Source organism: Lepisosteus platostomus, chromosome 5 (assembly GCF_059453375.1).
Source record: "Lepisosteus platostomus isolate fLepPlt1 chromosome 5, fLepPlt1.hap1, whole genome shotgun sequence".
NCBI classification, from domain to species: Eukaryota; Metazoa; Chordata; class Actinopteri; order Semionotiformes; family Lepisosteidae; genus Lepisosteus; species Lepisosteus platostomus.
In genome coordinates this window covers 41,844,614-41,868,687 of record NC_142615.1, presented here as the reverse complement: position 1 = coordinate 41,868,687, position 24,074 = coordinate 41,844,614, and the positions used below count along the sequence as shown (strand labels likewise).

Sequence of the window (24,074 nt, the reverse complement as noted above, 5' to 3'; positions counted from 1 at the left end):
CTTCCATAGAAATCCGGGTTGTGAATAACAACTGTCACTACACACGATTGAGTTCTTGAGGCTGGCACCTAAGACCACTCAGCCATCCTGACAAGCAGTGGAGGATGCCCGTTACTTTGTCAAAGGATTATTAACTACTTTTCTTTTCTTGTTATTACAGAGATTTCTACATTGCAAGACAATTGACGATTTAGATAAAGGTATATCGTGGCACGCAAACCAGGCACGGAGGGGGTTTGAACCCGCGCTCTTCGGTTTACGAAACCGATGCCTTACCACTTGGCCACCGCACAGACAGTTTAGTTTTTTTTCCCATCAAGGCTAATACATTTTGAAAAAAAAAATCTGTGCGCAAATTGCAATGGCAGGAGAAGTAAAGAATATAGTTCTTCTGTGGAGCTGGCTTCAGACTCTGCTTATAGCGCCCGTCAAATAAAATAGATATTTTATTTTTACAGGAAGACGCATTCCGAAATGTATCTCTGCAGTTTTAGAAAAGTTTTGAATGGTATATTTTATACAACGCACAAACCGTATTCTAATTGCAGACTGCAGATCTGTGCAGCAATCCTACTACATTTCACTGTGATTCTGAAATACTTCTAGCAAACATATTCAGGTTTCCTTGAACTTTAATAAAAAACTACTTCGCTTTCAATCTCTGGTGTTACTGTAAACTCGGACGTGATGTTCCGCAGATGTGCAGTGTGCCTTGTCTTATTCGTTTACTGGATTTGTGAAACGAAAATACAAACTGGACAGTTTCAGACACATGAAGACTCATAAATGTCACTACAAATGACAAATTTGTAGTGTAAATCCGCCGGGCTGATTTACGTGTCTGACCATCTCTCTCCTCCCTCTTCGGCAGTGAGCACTATTTTTTCATTTTCTTCCCTTGTAGTTTCCTCGCTCTTTTACTGTCCCTTTCTCCCACGGAGAGACGGAAAACATGCCGAAATCGTTTTCACCCTGTGTTTGTGCAAGGTCAGTGTGTGAAGGGAAAGTAATCTATGTGGTTCCAGTGGCGCAATCGGTCAGCGCACGGTACTTATACAGCAGTGCACAGCGGAGTCATGCCGAGGTTGTGAGTTCGAGCCTCACCTGGAGCAGTGTAGCCTGTCTTTAGCTACCGAAAGCAACCGTCCACTTTAGATACTGTTACTTATAGGTCGTCCTTAACACCTTATCTAACGGGATTGTAGCCTGTTAGGTGTTTGCTGGAGATCCAGTCTAAATTAACATCAAAGGAACAGGTAAAGGTTTATTCCACGTCACACCAGAAGAAGGGTCCACGTTGTGTTTCCTTCTCTTTTCAGCATGGAATAAACCTATAATTTTTCCTTTGCAGCTGACGCAGGTCATTACTTAAATTCCCATCAGCTGTGGACCCCCAGCTGATCTCTACACAGACAGATGAGAGATATCTCATCTTCTTAGATGAGAGGTCTACTGGGACTAAGGGAGCACGATGGTGTACCGAAGACTTGAAAAAGCTCTCGCATTAGATTCTGTTTTTGTTGTTTCCCAGATTTGTTTTTAATGTTCTTTTTGTTTTGAAGTTGTTCCTTTAAGTATTTTTTTATTTTATTTTCTGTAGTCGTTAGACTACTACAGTGATTTACCTAGGTTCCCGGAAGGCTTCTCGCATCGTGGTTGTTGTGTTTTTGGGTTACAAGTATTTTTTTTCTATTGATAGGACCCCACGCATTACTGTGGGACTAGTTAACTTAAGTTCTTACATTGTACCTGAAATTACCACATAAACTACTACTCTGTTTTTCTTTTTTTTAAATAAAGGCACAAATGATGTTTTTTTTTCTTGCAGCTGATTGGCAATGACCCTACAACGGGTCATTGCAACGAACGTGGCTGCTGAAATTTGTCAGCAGCTCCATACTAAACCTGTTCTCAATTGCAACAAACCTAAAATAACATATGCTGCCCATTAGATGTTACCGATGTAGGAGACTAACTTAAACCACCTCTTCACAGGGTTTATGTAGTTCAGTAGAGGAACAGTCGATCGCATTTGAACTGTTCTGAATGTAGTGGAAATAATATAGTCACAAAGTAACGAACATACGCACCACTCGCTTGAAATATTTACTGTAGCTAAAATTGTTTTCTAGACACCACAACTATTCACAATGAATTTGATGAATACATGTCTTTATTAATAAAAGTGTAATTTATTAATAATTAAGATTAATGTATATCTTTATTAGTAGCTGTATTACCGGTAATGCATGTACAGTCCTTAATATGGGATAGTGAACTTTCAGGTATCCTGGGGAGGTAAGAAAACTGAAATGAAGGAAATACATATTTAAAGGGGGTGTAAGTCTTAAATGTGTTCTGTTACATCTGGGTGTTAACTGAATAGATTGTATTACTTATTGTGATTTGACACATGTCTGTCTCAGGAGACAGCAGAAAAATTGGGGAATTTGCAGGTACAGAAAATAACTTGAACTGAACAGGCAAATGTAAGGTTATGTTAAAGAGAAATAAACTTTGTCACCTTTTTAAACATGATTATTTAAGACAGTTTATCGGAACCGTATCTCTCCTCGATTCTGTGGCTGTGGTCCAACAGTAACGGTGGTGAAACAAGCAGAATGTGCGGAAAGAATTGGAGACGTAACGGGAGACTCATCCAGTCGATAGAAGGGTTGTGTACGCTGAGAAGTGTAGTTTAAAAGCTTAACGAGCCAGGGAGGAGTCAAACCTGCAATCTTCTGAGCCAAAGTCAAACACATTATCCATTGCACCACTGGCTCTGATACCCTAAAGCCACCACTGTGAGCTTTGTGCTGCTATTAGTAATACTGTAGCACTCCGGTGTTCACAACAGCCCCCCACCACCAGGAACTCAAACCCAGGCCTCCTGCATCACTCAACAGGGACCTAGCCTGTTGAGCTAAAGAGCAATCTCCCTCAGTCCTGCGGCTGTGGCCCTGCTATTACATTGAAGGGCAGTGACATCACCGCTCTGGTAAGCCGGCTCTTACACACTCAATGGTGGCCGTATGCGTTACACTCTCCCCCGCTTAACTCACCAACCTCAGCAAAGGGCTATCCCATTCCACTGCTGACACCAATGTAACGCTCCAGGGTTCACATGGGCATCCTCGCCACTGCCACATCAGGTCAGTCCCCCACCGTCAGGGACTCAAACCCAGACCTCTGGCATCACTCAACAGGAACCCAGCCTGTTGAACTAAAGGGAGACCGTCCTTAAGCTCAAGCGGCTGGGTCCCTGTTGAGCTATGGTGGCAGTCGCAGGTTTGAGTCCCCGACGGTGGGGGGCTGACTTAAGTGGCAATGGCAAGGGTGCCCGCCTGAACCCCCAACCATTACAATACTATACATCGCTCCAGTCCAAATTTTCTCAATTAGATTCACGTGTTTTCTACTTGTATTTAGCTACTAGGTCTTTCGTTTGGTCTGTTTTAAAAATAGCATCTCAAACGATTTTATGTGTCATGCTGAAATTCACACACGGGGGACGTCACATGAAAGACAATCACAGATAAGATGTTGCATTTAAAAAGAAATCCAGAGTGGCAGTAGAAAACAAAGCCTTATACACGAGATGCAAGTGCTCTACCACTGAACTAAACTGACAGGCACTTTTGCCTGCAGCTCTTTAATTGAGTTAGGGAGAGTGAAGGGTCTACACAGTGTACAATTTAAAGGTCGAAGCAAGACAATCTGATGCGAGGAGAATTCACAAAACGAGCCTCTGCTTTATCGTTTACTGAGCATTCAATGAACGTCTAAGTGAAAGACAAATTCACTATTTTCACTTTTTGTTTAAAGAACACTTTTATCACGTTCTGCACTCCCGGTGTTTAACGGTGTTCTTTTCTACACTCCTGATTTGAGGATCCCCAGCTAAAATATTTTTTAAATACAACAAAATTCCGATATATTGAATAGTATTTATGTTTACATTTATATTCACTCGTGCCAAAAGCTTGTGTTCTCTGCATATATCAGGATGTGGAAAGAGGCCCAATCACATCTGGAGTAGATAGTATTTAGGTCAAAGCTAATTCAAAGTGCATCTCTGGGTGTGTTTGAATTACCTACGTGTTTGACTGAAGGACAAGCTCACGGTGCCATAAAAATTGACACTCGTCATCTTTTCTTCTACATTCACAGGTTTTACGCTAAAGACAAAAAAATTTTTTTTGTCGTTTTCATGCCAGCTGGCACTAATTATTCTGCACTGACAGGGAAGATTAGTATTTTATCTATCGCAATATGTGTGGAATTTGTTTTTAAAAAAGTTGTTCCAGAAATGAACACTTCCATTAAAGTTAAGGCAGACACCTGTTGCTGTCCACAACGACCAACTCTGCATGGCAAGAGAGGAGAAAAGCACTGTGGTGATTTCAACCCAGAAACTTATTTACTAGACATGCACATTAACCAGCTAAGCCACAGCACCAACAGAGCACTATCCTTTTACAGCCTCTTAGACACACCGCTCTGAGATACCTGCGTTCTGTGTGCGCTGAGCCTGCTCGCTGAGCAAGTGATGAGAAATGGCTTTTATCTGGTAATTTCAAGTCCAAGGAGCTCAATATGCTTTTTATGTTGGACATCTTCAAGGAAAATGGTGAAATCGCAGGTGGAAGAGGAAAATGATCCTTGAGTAGAGGAAAGACGACCATCTTGAGTACTAACTCATGTCAGGAGGCTAACTTCTGGGATGAGGTGGTGGAGTGGTAAGGTGATGGACTACTAATCCATTGTGCTCTGCACATGTGGGTGTGAATCCCATCCTTGTGAAGTTCAGTAGTTGACAAATGTGCCTTTTTAAACTGGGTGTGCTTTCGTTTCGTCTTTCGCTCCTGTACTACAGCAGTAATATTTCTAGATGTGCATGAACATGGTATAGTAGGCTGACGGCAGGAACACGGGGTCCACAAGCAGTGACAGTATCAGAGGTGTCTGCGGTGTGTTGGTTTGTGAGCACTAATAAAATAACTTGCCGTGGAAGCACGTGTGCCTGCATTAATACAGCTCCATTGAGCAGAAAAAGCAACACAAACACCGACTTGTCAACAGGAAGTTTCCGTAGCTGAAAACACAGCCATTGTGCTCCAGGTGAAGCTTGTGTCGCAGGATGTGGGTCATTGAGGCAGTCACGGGCTGGGATTGATTGGGTTATGTTGATTTGTGTTACAGGGTGTGGGTCATTGAGGCAGTAACAGGCTGTGATTGATTAGGTTATGTTGAATTCCAGGATGGTGTCAATGTTGCCTCTCACTCAAGGGGGTGACTGCAGTTGTCCCAATTAATACAGGAACAGTCAGTAAAAACAGTCAAACCCAAGTCGTTCAGGGAGCAATTAGGTATCGAGACTTGGAGGTGTGAGGAGTCGCTGAGCCAGTTTTAGCCAGACCAAGGGGTGAACTGATAAGGTTCCATGACACCTAGCTCAGCACTCCCACACCCCTCAAACAACACAAGCTTCCTCCTGGAAAAATACTGGGCAGACCTGATTCTGACAGGGACAGTGGAAACCCCCCTGAAAGGGATTGGCTAAGGAGAGGGATAAAAAGACCTGAGACAGAACAGAGGGGGCTCCCGATTCCCACTGGATCCTGGAGACGACACAGGCAGCACAAGGGAAGCTGCAGAGTGCAAGACCCCGGAGGAACTCTGCAGAGACTTCTAATACCTGGAGGCAAGGATCTACTGGTTCAGTAACTGACGACAACGAGAGACATTGGCATTGAAACAGAGGTACTGTACAGACTTTTAACACCTGAAGGTGAGGAACAAGGAAACTGGCACAGCTAGCCGATTCAAACTGAGAGGAATGTAATACAGTCGCAGAGGATTTCTATTGTAACCTGAACAGAGACTGGGAAAATAGGACTGGGTGATACCCCTCTCCTCAAAGTGGGCCATCAGAGACTACAGGTACTAAGTAGAGACGTTCGAGTGACCTCTCTTTAATATTTTACAGGAAAGACTGCTGCCCCTCTGTATTCATTATGACCCTGGGAAGGACCTTTTGCTGCTGTGAATTCTGTTTTCGTTGTGTTTTTGGGTGATAGTGCATGTGAATGTAGTTGGAAAATAAAAAGGGCACTTATACAATACAAATGCTTGTCGCTGGTCTATGTGTGCATTGGTGATTCTAGGAGATAAACAGAACCTGTGGTAATGTAGAGGGGCCCTAGCACCCCGTTTGTATTGCTAGGTGGTATAGTCGTACACGAGGCAGGAACATCCCTCGCCCATAGGATTCACCTTACTGTGACACCTTCTTCATCTATGTTTTTTGAGTGCACTGCAAATGATCTTAGTATCGAAGTGCCGTCCCACATAACCGATCCGAACAGTCTGCTTTACAGAGGAGCACTGCCGGAGCTTATCGTTGGCAACGATTGCTGGATCCTTTGAATTCGACTGAACTATAGCACAGATCTGCAGTCCACCATTAGAATACTGTGGGTGTGCTGTATAAGCCATACCGCCCAAAATAGTTCTAAAACAGGAGAAGCATCCTCGTTTAGGAATGTGGTATAAAGTGAAATGGTCTGGGAAGAGTCCTACGTTTGAACAGTTCAAAATAGACGTAAAGGGGTATTTACGGACTCTTTCGAAATGTAAGAACAAGCTGTGCGGACCTTATCTTTATTTACCTTGTGTAATCGTTTTTCATAAAGTGTAATTGTATTATAGCATGTGCCCCTGACGATTTTCTTGATATGTTATATGTGCTCTTGTTTGTGTTGTATGTAGTTTTGTTGTTCAAATAAAACGTAAAAGACACAACTTTCTGGATGCGGCTGCTGTAAAAATAAAATGACATCAAGGGTGCTGTACGCAGAGGTCTGAAACCTGCTCCACAGAAGATCTTTATCCAGAGGTGTTAAAGAAGTCGAGATCTCGCCATGAGAGGGGAAGCATCTCAGAAAAAGCAGGTGCAGTCGGTTCCACGGTCATAACGCCACTAAATCGGGCGACAAGAGCAAAACCCACCCGGCTTCCTCTGGGCAAGTAATGAGACAAAGAGACAGCACACAGCGGGTAGCGTGGCCGAGCGGTCTAAGGCGCTGGATTAAGGCTCCAGTCTCTTTGGGGGCGTGGGTTTGAATCCCACCGCTGCCAGGTGCTCCTGTTGAGATCCCCTTTCAGCTGGCTTCAGACAAAAGGGAGGGAACTGCTTTTTGGCAGTCTCTCGAGAAACTAAGCAAAGTGTTTAAAGATACTTTCTCAGTTTGACATCAAGGCACAAAACAAAAACCTTCTTGCGTCCTCTCAACCCAAAAGCGCTTTGCCACTTTTTGCGTTATGGAGGGAACGACGTCTGCCCAGATCACTTTTGTGTCAATGCAAATCGTAGTGTGCCCTCCGTTTTAATGTTGGCTGTGCTGGCGTGCTGCTTCTGTCTGTGAAACTTGAATGTTCTGCTTCTTCACACCAAACCGTCGGCGGGGGTTGAGCTTGTTAAATCTTTGCGCATAGCGCTCCTTTGGAAGTACTTTGTCCAAGTTCAAAAGCGATCGTGGGATTTACTTCATGCGTGCAAAAAGCATGCCTCGCACGACAGATCTAAATGGGGAATGGAGCCTGCTTCTTGCTCTTTTTCCTGTGGTTGCAGTTACAAAGTTGATTGTGCTTTCACATTCTGTTAACAGTATTCACTGGCTGAGCTTTATCAGTTGGTTCGTAAAGGAATCTCTGCTTCGGTTCCAGAAAAGTCATCTGTAGTGTGTTTTTTTCCGTGCCCATGGCAGTCTTTTAAAGCTGGTAGTAATGGCGGCGAAGTTAATTTTTTATCCTCTTTAAAAGAATAAGGACGGGCTGGGGCGAGCTCCATTTACCACTCTTTCAGCTAACCGCCGAACTCGCGAACTGATTACACTGCAGAGCCACAGGCGCCTCGCTTTTCTCCATTCTCTGGGTCAGGGTGAAAAAAAAACTTGCTGGTATTAGCTGGCCTGCTGGGAGCACCTCTTCTTCACTGATAAGCAAGATTTGTGTTTCATCTTTCGCAAGCTGTATAGATTTCTTTCAAAACAAGTTGTTCCAGAAAGGAAACGAACACTTGCATTCACCTGAATTAAAAGGCATGGGATTTGCCCATAAGGATAAATTCTGTACAGTAAGACAGGTAGAAAGGCACCGCTGGGAATCGGACCCAGGATCTCCTGTTTACTAGACAGGCGCTTTAGCCAATTAAGCCACGGCGCCAGCAAAGTGCTGTCCTTTGACAGCCACTTGGACACGTCTCAACTGCTCTGAGACATCTGCGTTCGGTGTGCACCGAGCCTGCTCGCCTTGCAAGTTGCCTCATTTACATGCGATAGCTCCACCACTAAGAGAAAGGATGAAAAATGGCTTTTATCTGGCACTTTTCATGTCAGAGGATCTCAATCTGCTTTCCGTGTACAAGAGGATGTCCAACTCATGTAGCTAAAGACGTAGACGACAGTGCTCCACTGAAATCTTGATCTCACAACCCTCGGCATGACTCCGCTGTGTTCTGCTTTAGACAAAGGGGGGAAAAGACTTCTTTCATCACACGTTTTGCACTGTTTACGGTGTTTGCAGTGCTCTTTCTTAAATGAAAACCAGGAATCGACACCATATGAGGTGAGACTAGATAATATTGGATCAAGTAGCCTCGCCATTCCATGCGTGACGTGAGCAAAGTGTAATTCCTGTCTTTATAGTGTGCTTGTTAGAGACTTAGCTGGCACCCAGAGCGCTTTAAATCCGGGAGTCAGCAGCCCAAGACAAGAGAGTTTCCTTCGTCTATGTTTTGTGCGTGAAGGGGGAAACCATGCGTGTGCTGCAAACAATCTTAGTATCGAAGTGCCGTCCCACATAACCGATCCGAACAATCTGCTTTACAGAGGAGCACTGCCGGAGCTTACCGTTGGCAAACTGAAGACCAGGCTGACCTCTTCTGTGACTCTTGAACACTGAGTCTCAAGGTTGTGAATTCAAGCTCCAAGCTGGCGGGAAATTCCATAGGTAATGATCACATTTTCTTGCATGCTTCTGTAGGGTTTGGGCATTTACTTGGACAATTATTAATTGTAGCAGTAAATCACAAAATTGATTCTTTTGATGGCTTTACAATCCAACCATGCGATATAACTCAAACAACGCACAAACACAAGTACTAATACACGAGGATACATTTATTAATACATAGAATATGCATATAAACAGATCTTATCGAGAGGGTTATCAGAATACAAAAGGTATATATTCAGTCAGTTACAAAGAGTTACATATATCAAGAGGACATACATTCAGTATATCAATCATTTAGACCGTTTCTTAATTGAACTTGGTTATAACTTCTACATTAGATACTCAAAACAAGTACATAACTCTTAGGAATTAAATTGATATCAACTGGTTGGGATAACAATTGAATTCTCGAGCAGTAATGCAGTGAAGTTGAATACTCATCCAATCTCTGGGGATTCAGATCTCCTGCGGGCACAAAGAAACAGTTTCAGGCTGTTGCTGTCCAATCAGTGCTCTCTGGCTCGGTGCCAGGCTGTGCTGTGCGGCTTGCGACGGTGCGCTGCTGATGCTCACTGACCGGCTAGTTAGTGTTGGCTTTAACTAGCAAAGTTTGCGCACAGGAGAAAAGATGACTGTGGGTCCCAGCAAGTCAGGAAGAGGACCGGTTCGTTCCTGATGAAGAGCTAGTTCTGAATAGTGATTCAGCTCTCCACAGTTCTGACCTGTTCACGAGGCCTGCTGCTGGTGTTAACCTCGGGTGGATCCTCTGGTTACTCTCTGGCAACCTCCGCTCTCGACTCTTAGAACAAAGGAAAGTTCTGGCACTCGAACACACTGGCTGTTCCGTGGTATTCCGGGTTGAGTCTCAGGATGGTCAGGAGGAACGCTGCGAGAATGTCCTGCCCTTGGGAGCCTTCTGCTCCTGGGCCGTCCTGCCCTGGAATTCTCCTTTGAATTCCCTTTAGAAAAGTCCACAGAATTCCACCAGGCCCTCTGTGTTGCCTGTTTTTACCTGGAGGAACTTCAGCTCATTGATTGGCTGAAAGTTCCATGGGCATCAGAGTCCCACGTGGGTTACTCGGCCCTACCAGTCCCTGATTGGTTGATTAAGGTGAGATATGAGTCACTTACTCCTGACACTTAGGAATGCAGTCCAGATGTCCATCTGGCACTCCCTAGACAGATAGGCACCAATGGATGACCATTGATCATGATAGCCAGGCTTAGCTAAGTGCATCCCCCTTTGGGAGCTGTCCCTTATCAAAAGAAAACATCTTTAAATCAGCCTGCATGAAAAGCTTCTCTGTGGTGCACCACAGAGATGAAGAGAGAGATGGGGCCTCATTTGGGAAAGCACAGCAACACTTAATTCTGTCTTATTAACAAGCATTGCCGCTACATATCCCCCCTTTTTGAAGGTCACGAGGTCCTGAGGCGTTGTTGCCTTCAAAACAAAACAGAGTTAAGTGATGTCCCTTGCCATTAGAACATTAACCTTAAATGTCCACATTACTCCTCGAGAATTCATACAGGAACCAGCATTGGGAACAAACAGGATGAATAACATCTGGAGTACGTATAAACAAGGTAGGAGACATCATCTCAGTCTAGGAATTACACATCAGGAAGTTCACTGTCAGTATCTGATACCTCTGTAGTAGATATTTGGGGAGAAGTCACTTCCTTTCTTTTGACATTCTACCTTTGAGTCATTCGTGCTACCCAGAGTATATCTTGATGTAAGAGTACAACAGTCAGAGTACACTGTCAGTCATGATCCAGCTACCCGGCAGTAGTGTTACAATAACACCAGTTCCTGTTCCCAGCCCCCCGATAAACCACAACACCTGTGTTGGGTATCTGCTAGGGTGGTTTGGAGGTTTGTTCCATTAAAGCAACCTCTTCAGGGCTTACTGTTTCTTGGATTTCTATCCAATTCAATAGTGTGGCACCTGAAGGCATCCACGACCTCAAGTTTGGTCTTATATTGTCTGGTTACAGACCGTACAGTGTTAAGTTCAAGCTGTACTATGGCCTCCTCGGGAACTTGCAGGAAAACTGTTTGATTAGGTAGCTGCATTGCAGTAGCTGTATCATGCCTGTCACAAGTCATAGTGTCAGTTAAATGTGGTGTGCTGACCAGCCATTTACTTCCCACCTGCACTTCATGGGGTTCATTAACCTCCCTCTGCTCGTTAGTAGTTTTACACCCTTCATTGGTGAATCGTTTAGACACAGCCAATGGATATCTTTGGTAGCCATACCCATCTCAAGATTTGGAACCAAATTAAATCTTGGATTGCCTTCTGGGTGAGCTATGAGCGATGGGGTTAATGTCACATACTCCTCTACTGAGAAGAGTAGAATCAAGTGGGTTGGGATTTGTGCCATGGTTAGACTGGCTACAGTGGCACTAAGCCCCCATAACAGGTCTTGTGTCAACATTCTGGCATGTTGCACACAAGCATAAACCCATTGTATAACACTGGCAATCATGTCCACTGGTTGGGGGATAAGGTTTAACCCTGTTGCATAGAAAGTTGCCTGTAGGGTTTTCCCTAAGCTTTCCAGCCTTTGCTGCTGTCGATACAGTCTGTCACTACCCTCTGGCATCTCTGACACCTGCCTTCTTGGGGCAGTCAGGGTGAGAGTGCCAGTAGCACACAAACCTACCAGAAAAAGCAAACGTGCAACAGTGGTGGCAGCAATCAGTCCTCCCAAAAGTCTTTTCAGGTGGCTGATCCCAGTCATCTCCTTCTGAGTGATTGTTGCCTTTCTAAGCTGGCGCAGCATGTACATGGTGTCTTTCTCAGTATGCCATGTGGCATCTTGGGCACCAACATCCTGGAAATCTGGGGAGATCTGACGCAGCTGCTGATGCTGCTCCTCCTTTTCCAGGGCATCTGCTTTTTCAATTTGTTCATGCCTGTGCTCTAGGAACCCTGCAGGGGGTGGTGCAGCGGTGGAGCATGCCTGACCCTTGGCTGAGTGGTCATCTGGAGCACCTGAGTGATCTGGGATTGTTATCCCATACTCACTGTTCAGGTCCACCCTGCACACCTCCTGATTGAGGAATCCCTCTATCGGTATGTTTACAATCGTTTGCTGGGCGTGGGTGTAGGACACCTGCTCGCTCCCCCCTTCCCTCGCTAGGGGTTTAGGGAGCTGCCCCAGCACTGGGATAGCTAGTTCACTGTCTTCGAACTCGCTATCACCCACCAGGCCCATGTCAGTGAGGGCGGGGATTCTGACACCCCTCTTTGCGATGTCCTGCACTGGCAGGCGGGTGGCTTGACCATCCAGCTCCAGTCTGGGTGAACCACTGTTGGTCAGACTCAGACTGACAGACTGGGCTGGTGGCTGTAAGAAAACCAGCTCGGCTTTCATTCCCTGTCCCTTCCTGGGGACTGGGTGTGTTGGAAACCCTGCTGTCAAGGCAGGAACAATCAGGTCAGTCTCACTCACTACCTGGTAGTTGTGAGAAATAATGTTACCTGGCTGCAGGTTCCCTGGGTCACAGCAGAGGAAATCGGCATCTGGGATCAGGTGTGTCCACAGCGCAGTAGTCTCAGCGTCCAGCTGGACCTCCTGTCTAACCTGTGAATATTGCACCAGGGGCACCTGGTGGTGGCCCTGTGACAGCTGCTCAAGCAGATCCTCACTGATAGAGGACCTCTCAGGGCTAAAGGCGAGGGCTACATCACCAACCTGCTCTCCTGCCATCTGGATCCCTTCCACCACTGCGGGGTGGTGTTCCTGAACCCTCTTGGGTGCCAGGGTGCACAGGGAAAGCTCCTTCTCATCGCCAGGTGGGGAGATCTGCTCCTCTTTAGGGATGTAAAAGGGGTGTGCTTTACCTGGTGGATCAGGCGGCTGCTCGGAGCACTGCTCCTGTGGCAGGGAGGCTGTTGTGACCTCAGCCGGGACATGACTTCCCTGTATATCTGGGGAACAAGAAAATATTTGTATTTCTTGTCCAGAGGGAACAGAAGGAATCTCCGCATTGGCTTCTATGTTCGGTGGGCACTGTGTGAGCACAGTCTGCCTCTTGGCCCCCCTTTCCTTCTGTACAGAAGGCTTAGGAGCCTTGACCTATTTCCACACTTTGCCTTTCTGGTGATCCACCAAAGGTTCCTCTCTGAGTCGCATGCCCTTTTCTTTTTCAACCCGTTTGAGCTTGCTGTGTGACATCAAACACCTTTCAACCTCAGTGTCAATCAGTGTCTCACTGTGTAAGACATCTCCCATGGCAGCCTTGAGGTAAAAGCTTCTTGCTTTTCCTCTGTGTTTTACTGCCTGCTCTGTGATTTCAGGGGTGGAGTCAGCACTCGCTGGGGAGTGGCTGACCTCATCCAGGCAGGAACCCTTCCGCTCAATCAGATAGACTGAGGGAGGGAGCTTTATCTAACCCTTTCCCTCCCCCGGTGTTCTCATGACACTTAGAACGCTGGGTGCGGTCCTGTGTGCCTGCTTTGGAATGGGGCTTAGCCAGCTCAGGAGCCTGTGCTCCTTCGAGCAGGAGGGAATTAAACCTGCTGGCTCTGACAGCGAACACAGTTGCTTTAGCAGCTTTTTGCTTAGAGCGACTTTGGACATCATACTCCCAGGCTTTCTGCACGAATCTCTTAATATCAGTCATTTTCATGGTCTGTGCATCTGTATGCATTAAGATCATCTTTCTGATTGATGGGTGGAGATTCGCAATGAATAAACCCTTGAAATGTGTGTTCTCTTCGCAACCCTCATCATTTCGCCCTGCAAAATAAGTTCGTCTATGTCTCTCGTAATATTCGCAAGGGGACTCTGCTCTCTCGTGCTTAATGTTAAGGGCGGTGGCTATCGCAGCAGTTGGGTCAATAAACGCACTGTATTCTTCGATAAGTGCTTGACACAGCTCCTCAAAATCATTACAGACTTCTTTCATCTGCCTAGCCATCCACTCATGTACAGCTCTGCTGGTAGTTTTCCTGACCAGAAACACATTCTCCTGTTCTGTGGCGTTTGGTAGGTACTGCAGGGTATACCTGAGGTCTTGAATATACCTCTCGATATTATTCTCTGACACTGTGGGGTCAAATCTCTCTATGTCCTTCGCTAGCTCTCTCAGAGAATGGAGGTTTATTCTCCTAGCTTCTCCGCTGACGGAGATATGGCAGAGATCGTGGTCAGACCTGTCGCTGCTAGAGAGAGTGCTTAATAGCGACTCGAATTCAGACCTTTTAGCAACCATCGTTAAACTTAAGAGTATTACTTTTAAGTACGAAATCACAGTTTTACCACAGAAAACCACAAGATCAAGTATGGAATCAACCCGGTAGATCGCAAAAGATCACAAAACAATCAAGCACTGCTTAAAGAACAAGGGGAACTTTTTTCCTTTCGGCTTTCAGCACACTGTATTGTCGTGTATGAAACCCGCGGCGTTTTATGTGAATTATTTCGCTTGGTTGACTCATTTCATTCTTGCCATAGCCCACCCAGGGACGCCAATAAAAATGTAGTGTGCTCTTTGAAGGCACCAGTTCTGTAGGGTTTGGGCATTTACTGGGACAATTATTAATTGTAGCAGTAAATCACAAAATGATTCTTTTGATGGCTTTAGAATCCAACCATGCGATATAACTCAAACAACGCACACACACAGGTACTAATACACGAGGATACATTTATTAATACATAGAATATGCATGTAAACCTAACAGTTCTTATTGAGAGGGTTATCAGAATACAAAAGGTATATATTCAGTCAGTTACGAAGAGTTACATATATCAAGAGGACATACGTTCAGTATATCATTATATTCATTATATCAGTATATCATTCATTTAGACCGTTTCATAAATGAACTTGGTTATAACTTCTACATTAGATACTCAAAACAAGTACATAACTCTTAGGAATTAAATTGATATCAACTGGTTGGGATAACAATTGAATTCTCGAGCAGTAATGCAGTGAAGTTGAATACTCATCCAATCTCTGGGGATTCAGATCTCCTGCGGGCACAAAGAAACAGTTGCAGGCTGTTGCTGTCCAATCCGCGCTCTCTGGCTCGTGCCAGGCTGTGCTGTGTGGCTTGCGACGGTGCGCTGCTGATGCTCACTGACCGGCTAGTTAGTGTTGGCTTTAACTAGCAAAGTTTGCGCACAGGAGAAAAGATGACTGTGGGTCCCAGCAAGTCAGGAAGAGGACCGGTTCGTTCCTGATGAAGAGCTTGTTCTGAATAGTGATTCAGCTCTCCACAGTTCTGACCTGTTCACGAGGTCTGCTGCTGGTGCTAACCTCGGGTGGATCCTCTGGTTACTCTCTGGCAACCTCCGCTCTAGACTCTTAGAACAAAGGAAAGTTCTGGCACTCGGACACACTGGCCGTTCCGTGGTGGTCCGGACTGATTCTCAGGATGGTCAGGAGGCGCGCTGCGAGAATGTCCTGCCCTTGGGAGCCTTCTGCTCCTGGGCTGTCCTGCCCTGGAATTCTCCTTTGAATTCCCTTTAGAATAGTCCACAGAATTCTACTGAATCCCACTGAATCTTACTGAATCTCCCTGAATCTCTGTGTTGCCTGTTTTTACCTAGAGGAACTTCAGCTCATTGATTGGCTGAAAGTTCCATGGGCATCAGAGTCCCACGTGGGTTACTCGGCCCTACCAGTCCCTGATTGGTTGATCAAGGTGAGATATGAGTCACTTACTCCTGACACTTAGGAATGCAGTCCAGATGTCCAACTGGCACTCCCTAGACAGATAGGCGCCAATGGATGACCATTGATCATGATAGCCAGGCTTAGCTAAGTGCATCCCCCTTTGGGAGCTGTCCCTTATCAAAGGAAACCTTAAATCAGCCTGCATGAATAGTTTCTCTGTGGCTGCACCACAGAGATGAACAGAGATGAACTTAATTCTTTCTTATTAATAAGCCTCGCCGCTACACTGACATTTGCTCTGCTTTAAGTAATCAATGAAGAACACAATGTGCTTCACTAGACTCCGGTCCAAACAGGATTAAAAGCCAGCAAGTATACCTTTTCAAATTGACGTCAGCAGGGACTAGATTGGCACTTTAACCAGTGCCTGATTGGCTCAGTCAGTAGAGCATGGAACTCTTTATCTCAGGGTTATGAATTCAATTTTGGGTGATACAGGTGTTCTCATTAATTAAGTTTCCTGTTCATCTTTGACCATGTTACATCTTGATGGTGACTCAAATTAAGAAAAAAAGGACTGATCTAGCTCCTCATCTGAGTAGATAAGTCATAGACTCCGTAGATAACCTATTCATACCAAGCACTTGGATGCAGCTTCACCTATCACAACTAGTATTTAACATTATAATAGCTCCTGTCTATTTACACTATAATTTACACTAGTGTTTCCTTAAAAATTGCTTGTAAGAATGAGACATTACACATGTATTCCAATAAAATAAATAGTATTAATCTTTTCACTGTAACAGTTTCACTGTGACTTGGCAGATAACTGGCAGTGATCAATAACCACACCAAAAAATATGGGAAAGCAATGGGGAAAATCGACTCTTCAACATGTGGAAATGTATTACTGAGAGGAGGAGTCCTTTTCTCTTAGGTCAACACTCTTTGTAAGAGTCAATTCTCCCAGCTCACATCCCTGGGTTTCCGTAGTGTGCCTGCAAAGAGTGATCAATTTGAGACAGGTAAACGTCCTGATTTTATTTAACAAAGCTAGATGCACATTTGCTAATGCTGCCTTCATTGTAATAGGCGGTTTATTTCTCGAAAGCATGTTATGTAAAAAAAGAAAAAATGAAAACATGGATAACAATCTTTCAAAGCTAAAGATTTTACTTTTGAGAACTGGACATTTTATGTTTCTGGGTGCTTTTCAAATGCTGGTTTTAGAACTTTGCTGTGCTTCAAGCATAATTTTTCACCTTATAAACTGGGTATTGAGTGTTAGGGTTAGTGTTTTTTATTTTGATGACTTAGTAAAATGTCTGGAATTTTTTCACTTTGATATTATAGAGCACTTTGTGTTGATGAGTGCAACAATTCTCAGTTAAATACATCATGGTTCCATACTGTAACACAATAAAATGTGAAAAGGCCAAGGGGGGTGAATAGTTTTTATAGGCACTAAACGTATTACAAAAATATAATGCTTCATTTTATGGAAACTTCTTACTATAACCACCAACACACTCGCTGTTTAAGCAATGGGGGTTTCACAATCCTCTTTCTCACTGGTAATGTTATGAGCAGGAAAAGTACCATTGAAAATGGATTTCAATCACTCAAAACTAATAGTTGTCACACCCTCTACAGCTAGAGGGCGCTCCCACTCTGTCCTGTCCTAGTTTCCCTGTGCTTTGCTTGTCCTTCTGGTTTGTCTTTGTCTGGGGCTATATATTTCCGGGTCACCCTTTCCTCCTCATTCAGTATTGAGGGTTCATATGTCTTCAGACCTGCCTAGCACCAGGCCATCTCCTCCGCGACCTGAGGACTTAAGTTTCTACCCGACATCATCTGACCTCCTAAACGGGCTAACACCCGTTTTGCCACTACACATAGGGCCTATTTTGCTCTCCTGGCCATTCCACGGTATGCCCTTATAACATCCGTGACAGTAGTTCCAACGCTGTGCTGCCCTTTTAATTAACATTGGCTGTAACAATGTGTTGTTTTTGTCTCTTAAAGGGTCTGCTCCTTTACTCCGTCTTGCCAGTGTCGTATAGAATTGAGTACCCATAAAATCTGAGACCCCTTTCAAAGTCTGCATGTGCAGTGGACATAAGAGGCTTGGCGCGTGTCGCAATTGTTGCCCTATCTACTAAGCCCATCCTCCAAGTTTGCACTTCTGTGATGTAGTCTCACAGGCCTGAGAGACATAGATTTCACACATGTAATTACTTATAAAAGCCAACAAACCTTTTCTGAGTGGTCTAAGGCTCTGTGTTAAGGTTGCAGTCCCCCTGAAAGCTGGGGTTATAGTCCTGACGTTATACTTCAACTAATTCTCAGTAAATAGATCTTGCAGTACTCTGAGTGCCAGCTACCTATGGAACAAGTGCGCTATAAAGACAGAAATTACACATTGTTTGTGAGGCTGTGTGCTCCTGTATGGTCTAGTGGTTAGGATTCTGGATTTTCACCCAGGTGGCCTGGGTTAAACTCCCAATAAGGGAAACTTTTCTCTTCCCTTATGTTTTCCAAATAAGCAGCTCAGTGTAGAAAAGAGCCCCGTTAAGCACTGTCAGGAGAGCTAAACTTTTGATAAAAGAGATCGCTTGTTTCCTCCTGCTTTCGAACTGAAACCCTTCAGTGTGTTAAGAGAACGTGAAAATCACTACACTGCACAAGGTGGGGAGGAGTGACTTGCAGAGAAAAGGACTCAATCCAGGAAAATATTTCCACATTCTGGAGAGGAGATTTTTTCCATTCCCCCACTTTTGCAGCCTGACCTCCTCTATTTCTAGAGATCTGTAGAATGTGGAGAAAACGTTTGAAGTTGTTACTGCTACCTCCCCTTGCTTTGAACAATGTGTGGAGTTGTTTGAGTCAAAAAGAGTGATAGTTCAGGCCCATGGGAAGATCCACATTCAACTGTGCATGTTGTTTTGTTCTCAGAGTTTGCAAAGATGGAGGACATTCGCACCTGGCTAAGCCAGTATTCTATAGTCCTTCATGGAACTGAGTTCAGAGGTGCTGACGGAATAAAAACAGGAGGTTGAGGAACATGGGGGTGTTCAAAGGCATTGAGGTTCCAGTCAAGGGAGCAGGTAGCCTGGCCCTGTCCATTATTAGAGCACTATAACCTAAAGAGATGGTTTCATATATATTGTTTTGGGTATTGTCATGGAAATATAACTATCAAGGAAGCCACAAAAGAGAGTTCTCACCTGAGTAAGATCTTTATTTCAATATTGCAATATTGGGAGCCCTGCTGCCACTTCGCAAAGTGCAACCAGAGACTCAATTTGTTACAAGCAGTACAGGGTTTTTATAAGACGTTGCGCTGTAAAAAAGTTCAGCAATTGGACCCTTCTAAAACTTCCCCTTTCTCTAAGAGAAAACAGATTACATCATAGAGCGAGAGAAGAAAAACTAGATTTGTTATTCAAAGCTTATCAGTTACTTTCAGCTAATTCTAATGACCCAGACAGCATATATTGTTTTGGTACATTGTCTTCTAAACTAACCTAAACAGTGTACTTTGTTGACGAACTGTTTTCTAAAATTCTGTAGCACAGCAGTTACATCCTTGAAATATATTATCTAAAAGCACCAATATATTTCTCTACATTTTTAAGAATCAATTTACTTATTAGATTTCCACTTCAGTATATTTATTAAAGTTTCCTATTTTGTGATTCTTTGTATTTGTTTGTGAAATTAAAATAGTTCTTAAAAAATAAATGGAAGGTTTTTCTGAAGTCAGAAAGCCAATTTATTTGGTGGAAAAACAGATTGGTGAAGCTCCAACAAATAAATCCAGTTTATTTGTTTACTTTTTTTTCTGAAACAACTGAATTAGATGGTGTGCTAATATGCAACCTAACACCAGTGTTAATAATTAGAAGAGGGGAGCAGCGCTATTCCAGACCATGGGAGCTTTGTGATTGGCTGGCACAGATCTCTAATTTGCATATCAGATTTGGAAATATAACACTAAATTTAGTGGATTTAATTTACACTCAAGAGTCACCTACTGTGTATTGCCACTTCATTTTTTTTATGAGTAGCTGTGATTACCAGTTGACAGCTTTTATTTGTTTAATTTTAAATTGTTTTGTATTATCACGCTGAATGGCCTGTACTCGAGGTTTGGTAGGGTATATGTGTTTTTGTTTTTTTTCACCAACTGGATTTTTTGCTCTTTTAGTATTTGTCTAGAAGGCTTTCTGAAGTCAGAAAGCCTGTTTTCTGGTAAAAAAATAGATGTGTTTAACAATAATTTTCAAACAATTTAATTGGGACTTTTATGAATAAAAAGATCTTGTATGATAGTTTCAAGAACACTGCTGTTGTCAGCTGACTTTTAGTGAAGCTCTTTCCTCTGGCCACCTGCACAGAATTTTCTTGTGCCTTTAATTTCAAGATGTAAAACCTAACAAACAGTTGCGTTTGTTCATGTATATTTCTGAAACTGTTAAATGAACTACTGTGTGTAAATCTGCAAATGTTGTTTGATAGGATGCTGGATAAGCAAAGTACTTTCTGATTGGTTAGCCAGATATCATATTTGCATACAACATTTGAAACAAAACCATGTGGTCTCTTTCTTATATGCACTGAACGTTACAACCACATTCTTCTACATCTTCTTTATGAGCAGGTTAGTTTGAAAGCCATTTTACACGTTTTGTGTTCAATTTGAAATGCTCTTACATTCTTGAAATCTTGTGTTAGGCAGGATATGTCAGCTTCAGTAAACTTTCTTTACAGGGTTTATTGTTCTTTTAGTCCTTGTCCTTCATATCTTATGAGAAGGTTCACAAGCTTATCTGTCAAACTACAATCTAATGGTTGTGTTTAAATTCCAGGTCATTTGTTTACATTTTTTAACAATAACAAGAAGAGGAGAGCAGCTCCATTCCAGACCATGGCAGCTTTGTGATTGGCTGAGCCAGATCTCTCATTTGCATATCAGATTTGGAAGAATAACACTAAACTCTCTTCTTGCATGGATTTAATTTACACCCAAATATCACCTACTGTGTATTGCCACTTCAGTTTTTTATTAGTAGTTAGGATTGCCTGTTGACAGGTTTTATTTGTTTAATTTTAAATGGTCTTGTATTATCACCCTGAATCGCCTGTACTCAAAGTTTGGTAAGGTACATGTGTTTTTGTTTCCTTCAGGAAGTGGAATTTTTGCTCTTTTAGTATTTGTTTAGACGGTTTTCTGAAGTCAGAAAGCCTAGTGTTTTGGTGAAAAACAAACATCTGTATTAATATTTCTCAAACAATATAAATAGGGTCTTGCATTTGGATATCTTGATATAGCTGTGTGCTTCTGTAGTATTCCTGGTATTTGACTGTGGTTACTTGGGTTCAACCTTAGGTGTGGGAACGTGTCTTTTTCACCCTTTAGTTTCCAATTGATCAGCACAGTATAGAAAATAGACCCATAAAGCAACGTCAGCAGTGACAATTGTGAGAAAAGTGATCACTTGTTTTCGCCCGCTTTCAAACAGAAACCCTTTGCTGTGATAAGAGAATGTGGTAACCACTACACTGCGCAAGGTGGGAATGGGTGACTTGCAGGGAGTGTTGAACTTCGAGAAAGGACTTCTCTCAGGAATATATTTCCACATTCTGAAGAGGAGATTTTCTCCATTTCTGTAGTCTGACTTCCTCTATTGCTAGAGAGCTGTAGAATGTGGAGTCACCTATCCAACTCTAGAAACAGTGTGTAGGTAACAGGTTTGTTACTGCCTGATGAGCACAGTAAATTAATACAGCAGAAGACTGTGAGTATTTGAAGAGAATTAACAATGTTCTACGTCTCGCCACGTTCAATGCTGCTGTCATTTCTGTAATATTGTGATTATCACTGTTACAACCCCAAGTGTCTATGGGTAAAGGGGTGTAACATTTAGGATAATTTTTGGAAGCAGGTGGGTTCTGGTGAGGGACTAGGAAGCGTAATAACAAGGGTTGGTGCAAAGGTGATGATTTTAAGTTGAATAAGTGACTGGTAGGACACAATATCACACAGGGTAAGGAACTAGTGTGGTGCCAAAGAAAAGAAAATAACAAACAAAATGGAGCTGGCTAGGAAAGTGAGGGAAAGCTAATCTGACTACAGAAAACCCGAAACACACGGTCTTTGGTATCTTCAACACCCTAGCCAACCTCCACTGACTACCCAAAACCATACAATACAAATGGCACTCACCCGTACTAAACTAGTGTTAGTAATACAAAATCAACTTAGTGCGTAGAATGTACCCAACAACCTAAACTAAACTATACACAAAAGTTCACACAAAAACACAAGTGAACCAGGAATACAAATAAGGGAAGAGAGTAATCAACAGGAACAGTGTACAATAGAACACAAAGGTTGAACATATAACACATTAGGGCAAGGTAATGGCAAAACAAGGATAACACAAACAAACGAAAGTATAAAGAAACTAACAGAAACCAACAACACAAGAAAGCCGAAGTTATACGAAAATACACACACAAAGCAAAACAAACCAACAAAGCCGAAACAAAATCAGAAGCGAAGCGATAACCAAAACAAAATGAAGCGAAGCAAAAACGAAGCAGGACCAAAGTCAAACGAAAGGCTTCTCCTTCCTGAAAACCTCCATGTTATATGCTGAATAAGGTGCAGTCTGATTGGCTGAGAGGCTGATTGATGATGATGTCATACGGAACAGTGCTGTAATGGTGGGCCAATGGGGAAGGGAGAACAATCAAAGGTCAGCAGTGTGGAACATAACAAAAAAAAAACACACACAGACCACACACTGGGACGTAACAATCACATTCATCACACATGCGCAAGATCCCCTGTTTGAAATCAGGCAGAAACAGGTGTCTTTTTATCCGCTCAAGTTTTGTACTTCTGCCAGTGTTTTATGGATCTTGTTTCTCTTATTGCAAGAACACGCATTTACCGTGTCATTCATGATTACGCCAAACAGCCAGAAGATCATGGCACCTTTCAGATAGTCATTCCTCTCCTTCCTAAATATCCCTATAGACAGGCCATTTCAGCAGAACTGACAAACGTGCCAAAGCAACCTGATAAGACCAGGTCATTGGAGTCACTTCTCAGTCAGTTACTGCTGCCGAAATGCGAGCCCTTCCTCCAGCCTGAAGAAGTTGATCCTACATTACTCATATGGAAAATGTATCTACCAGACCTCAGAGAGCTAAGCTGGATCACTTCCCTTCTGAATGACATCTCAGTAACACTCTACCACTCCTCTTTGTGCACTCATGCTGGAACAGTGGGTGGCTAATGCAGACAGCATTATTATTTATACTTACTCATCAAAAGAGGATAGCTGAGAAAAACGTGACAGTATTTAACCTAAATGGCAAACAACAAAGACAGCTTTGCAGCCTACGCATGCTGACGCAGCTACCCACCTGAACTACTACCGCCTACAGCTGCTGCGACCCACTATGCCTTCCTCCAAATCTTTTTCTAGATCTCTTCGCCATACCTTTGCCTACTGCCCTGTCTCTCTCACACCTGAAGAAGGCTCCACGGCCGAAACGTTGTGTTCTCTTTCTTCTTTTTTTCAGCATGGAATAAACCTATTACTTGTTCCTAAATAATAATAATACTATTTAAATACATACAGGTCTTACTTAATATTATTTTGATTAAAAATAGTACGTTAATAAGCAATAAATGGCACATCAAAATATTGTGAAGGTGAAGATCATACAACATCAACTACAAATGTGGAAATTTAACAATTTTAGGATTATAAATTGCATGTAGCACATTAACAACACTACAGTTATGCTAATGTAACAATAGTGTAAGAAAATCCTGACCTAATTCCTTTCAAATGCTGATACAAAATGTGAATGATTTCAGAGTTTTGGGTATTGGGTCTCCTGATAGAGATCAGAGATGAACTGAGGCGTGTGGGAAAGTGTACAGAACAGGTGGACTCCCAATTCCACATCAAGAGGCTGAGCACAATGGAAGAGTCCTGTACACACAAGCAAGTCTTTGACAACATGGACAATCAAAACCTACTGGTATGATATTATATTCTCTCTGTGGTGTGGAAAATATTCACTACTAGTATTCTAGGTTACAGATAGGTCATTATATGACAGCTTACATCTGATTAATAGGATCCACCTCTGGCATACTTTCTTTTTTTAGTTTATAATGTATAATCTTGCTGATCTTTTAATGCCAAAATAAAGTGTTTTACAAAAAGCTCCATGTTCTAAAAAGTTACTACAACTTTTGAACTTTGAAATATGGTCACTTTGTATTCTATGACTGAGCAAATACTGTAGAAAAGTGCAGTTAATATGTGAAAATGTGTAATGGGTATGTCTGATTGGTTGATTTGTGAAGATCTAGTAGTAG

The 24,074-nt window shown here is 43.1% G+C and overlaps 4 non-coding genes across 4 annotated transcripts; all 4 read left to right on the top strand.

Moving 5' to 3' along the window:
* Positions 1-1,018: 1,018 nt before the first annotated feature.
* trnai-uau (transfer RNA isoleucine (anticodon UAU)) lies at positions 1,019-1,112 on the top strand. The gene is made up of 2 exons: positions 1,019-1,056; positions 1,077-1,112. It is a non-coding gene; the product is annotated as a tRNA-Ile (tRNA).
* A 5,946-nt stretch (positions 1,113-7,058) lies between these two features.
* Positions 7,059-7,140, top strand: trnal-aag (transfer RNA leucine (anticodon AAG)). Its single transcript has one exon. It is a non-coding gene; the product is annotated as a tRNA-Leu (tRNA).
* Positions 7,141-19,854: 12,714 nt separating this feature from the next.
* On the top strand, positions 19,855-19,912 carry LOC148666687 (U7 small nuclear RNA). The gene has a single exon (XR_015938973.1). It is a non-coding gene; the product is annotated as a U7 small nuclear RNA (small nuclear RNA).
* A 946-nt stretch (positions 19,913-20,858) lies between these two features.
* Positions 20,859-20,916, top strand: LOC148666686 (U7 small nuclear RNA). Its single transcript, XR_015939056.1, has one exon. It is a non-coding gene; the product is annotated as a U7 small nuclear RNA (small nuclear RNA).
* The last annotated feature ends 3,158 nt before the right edge of the window (positions 20,917-24,074 follow it).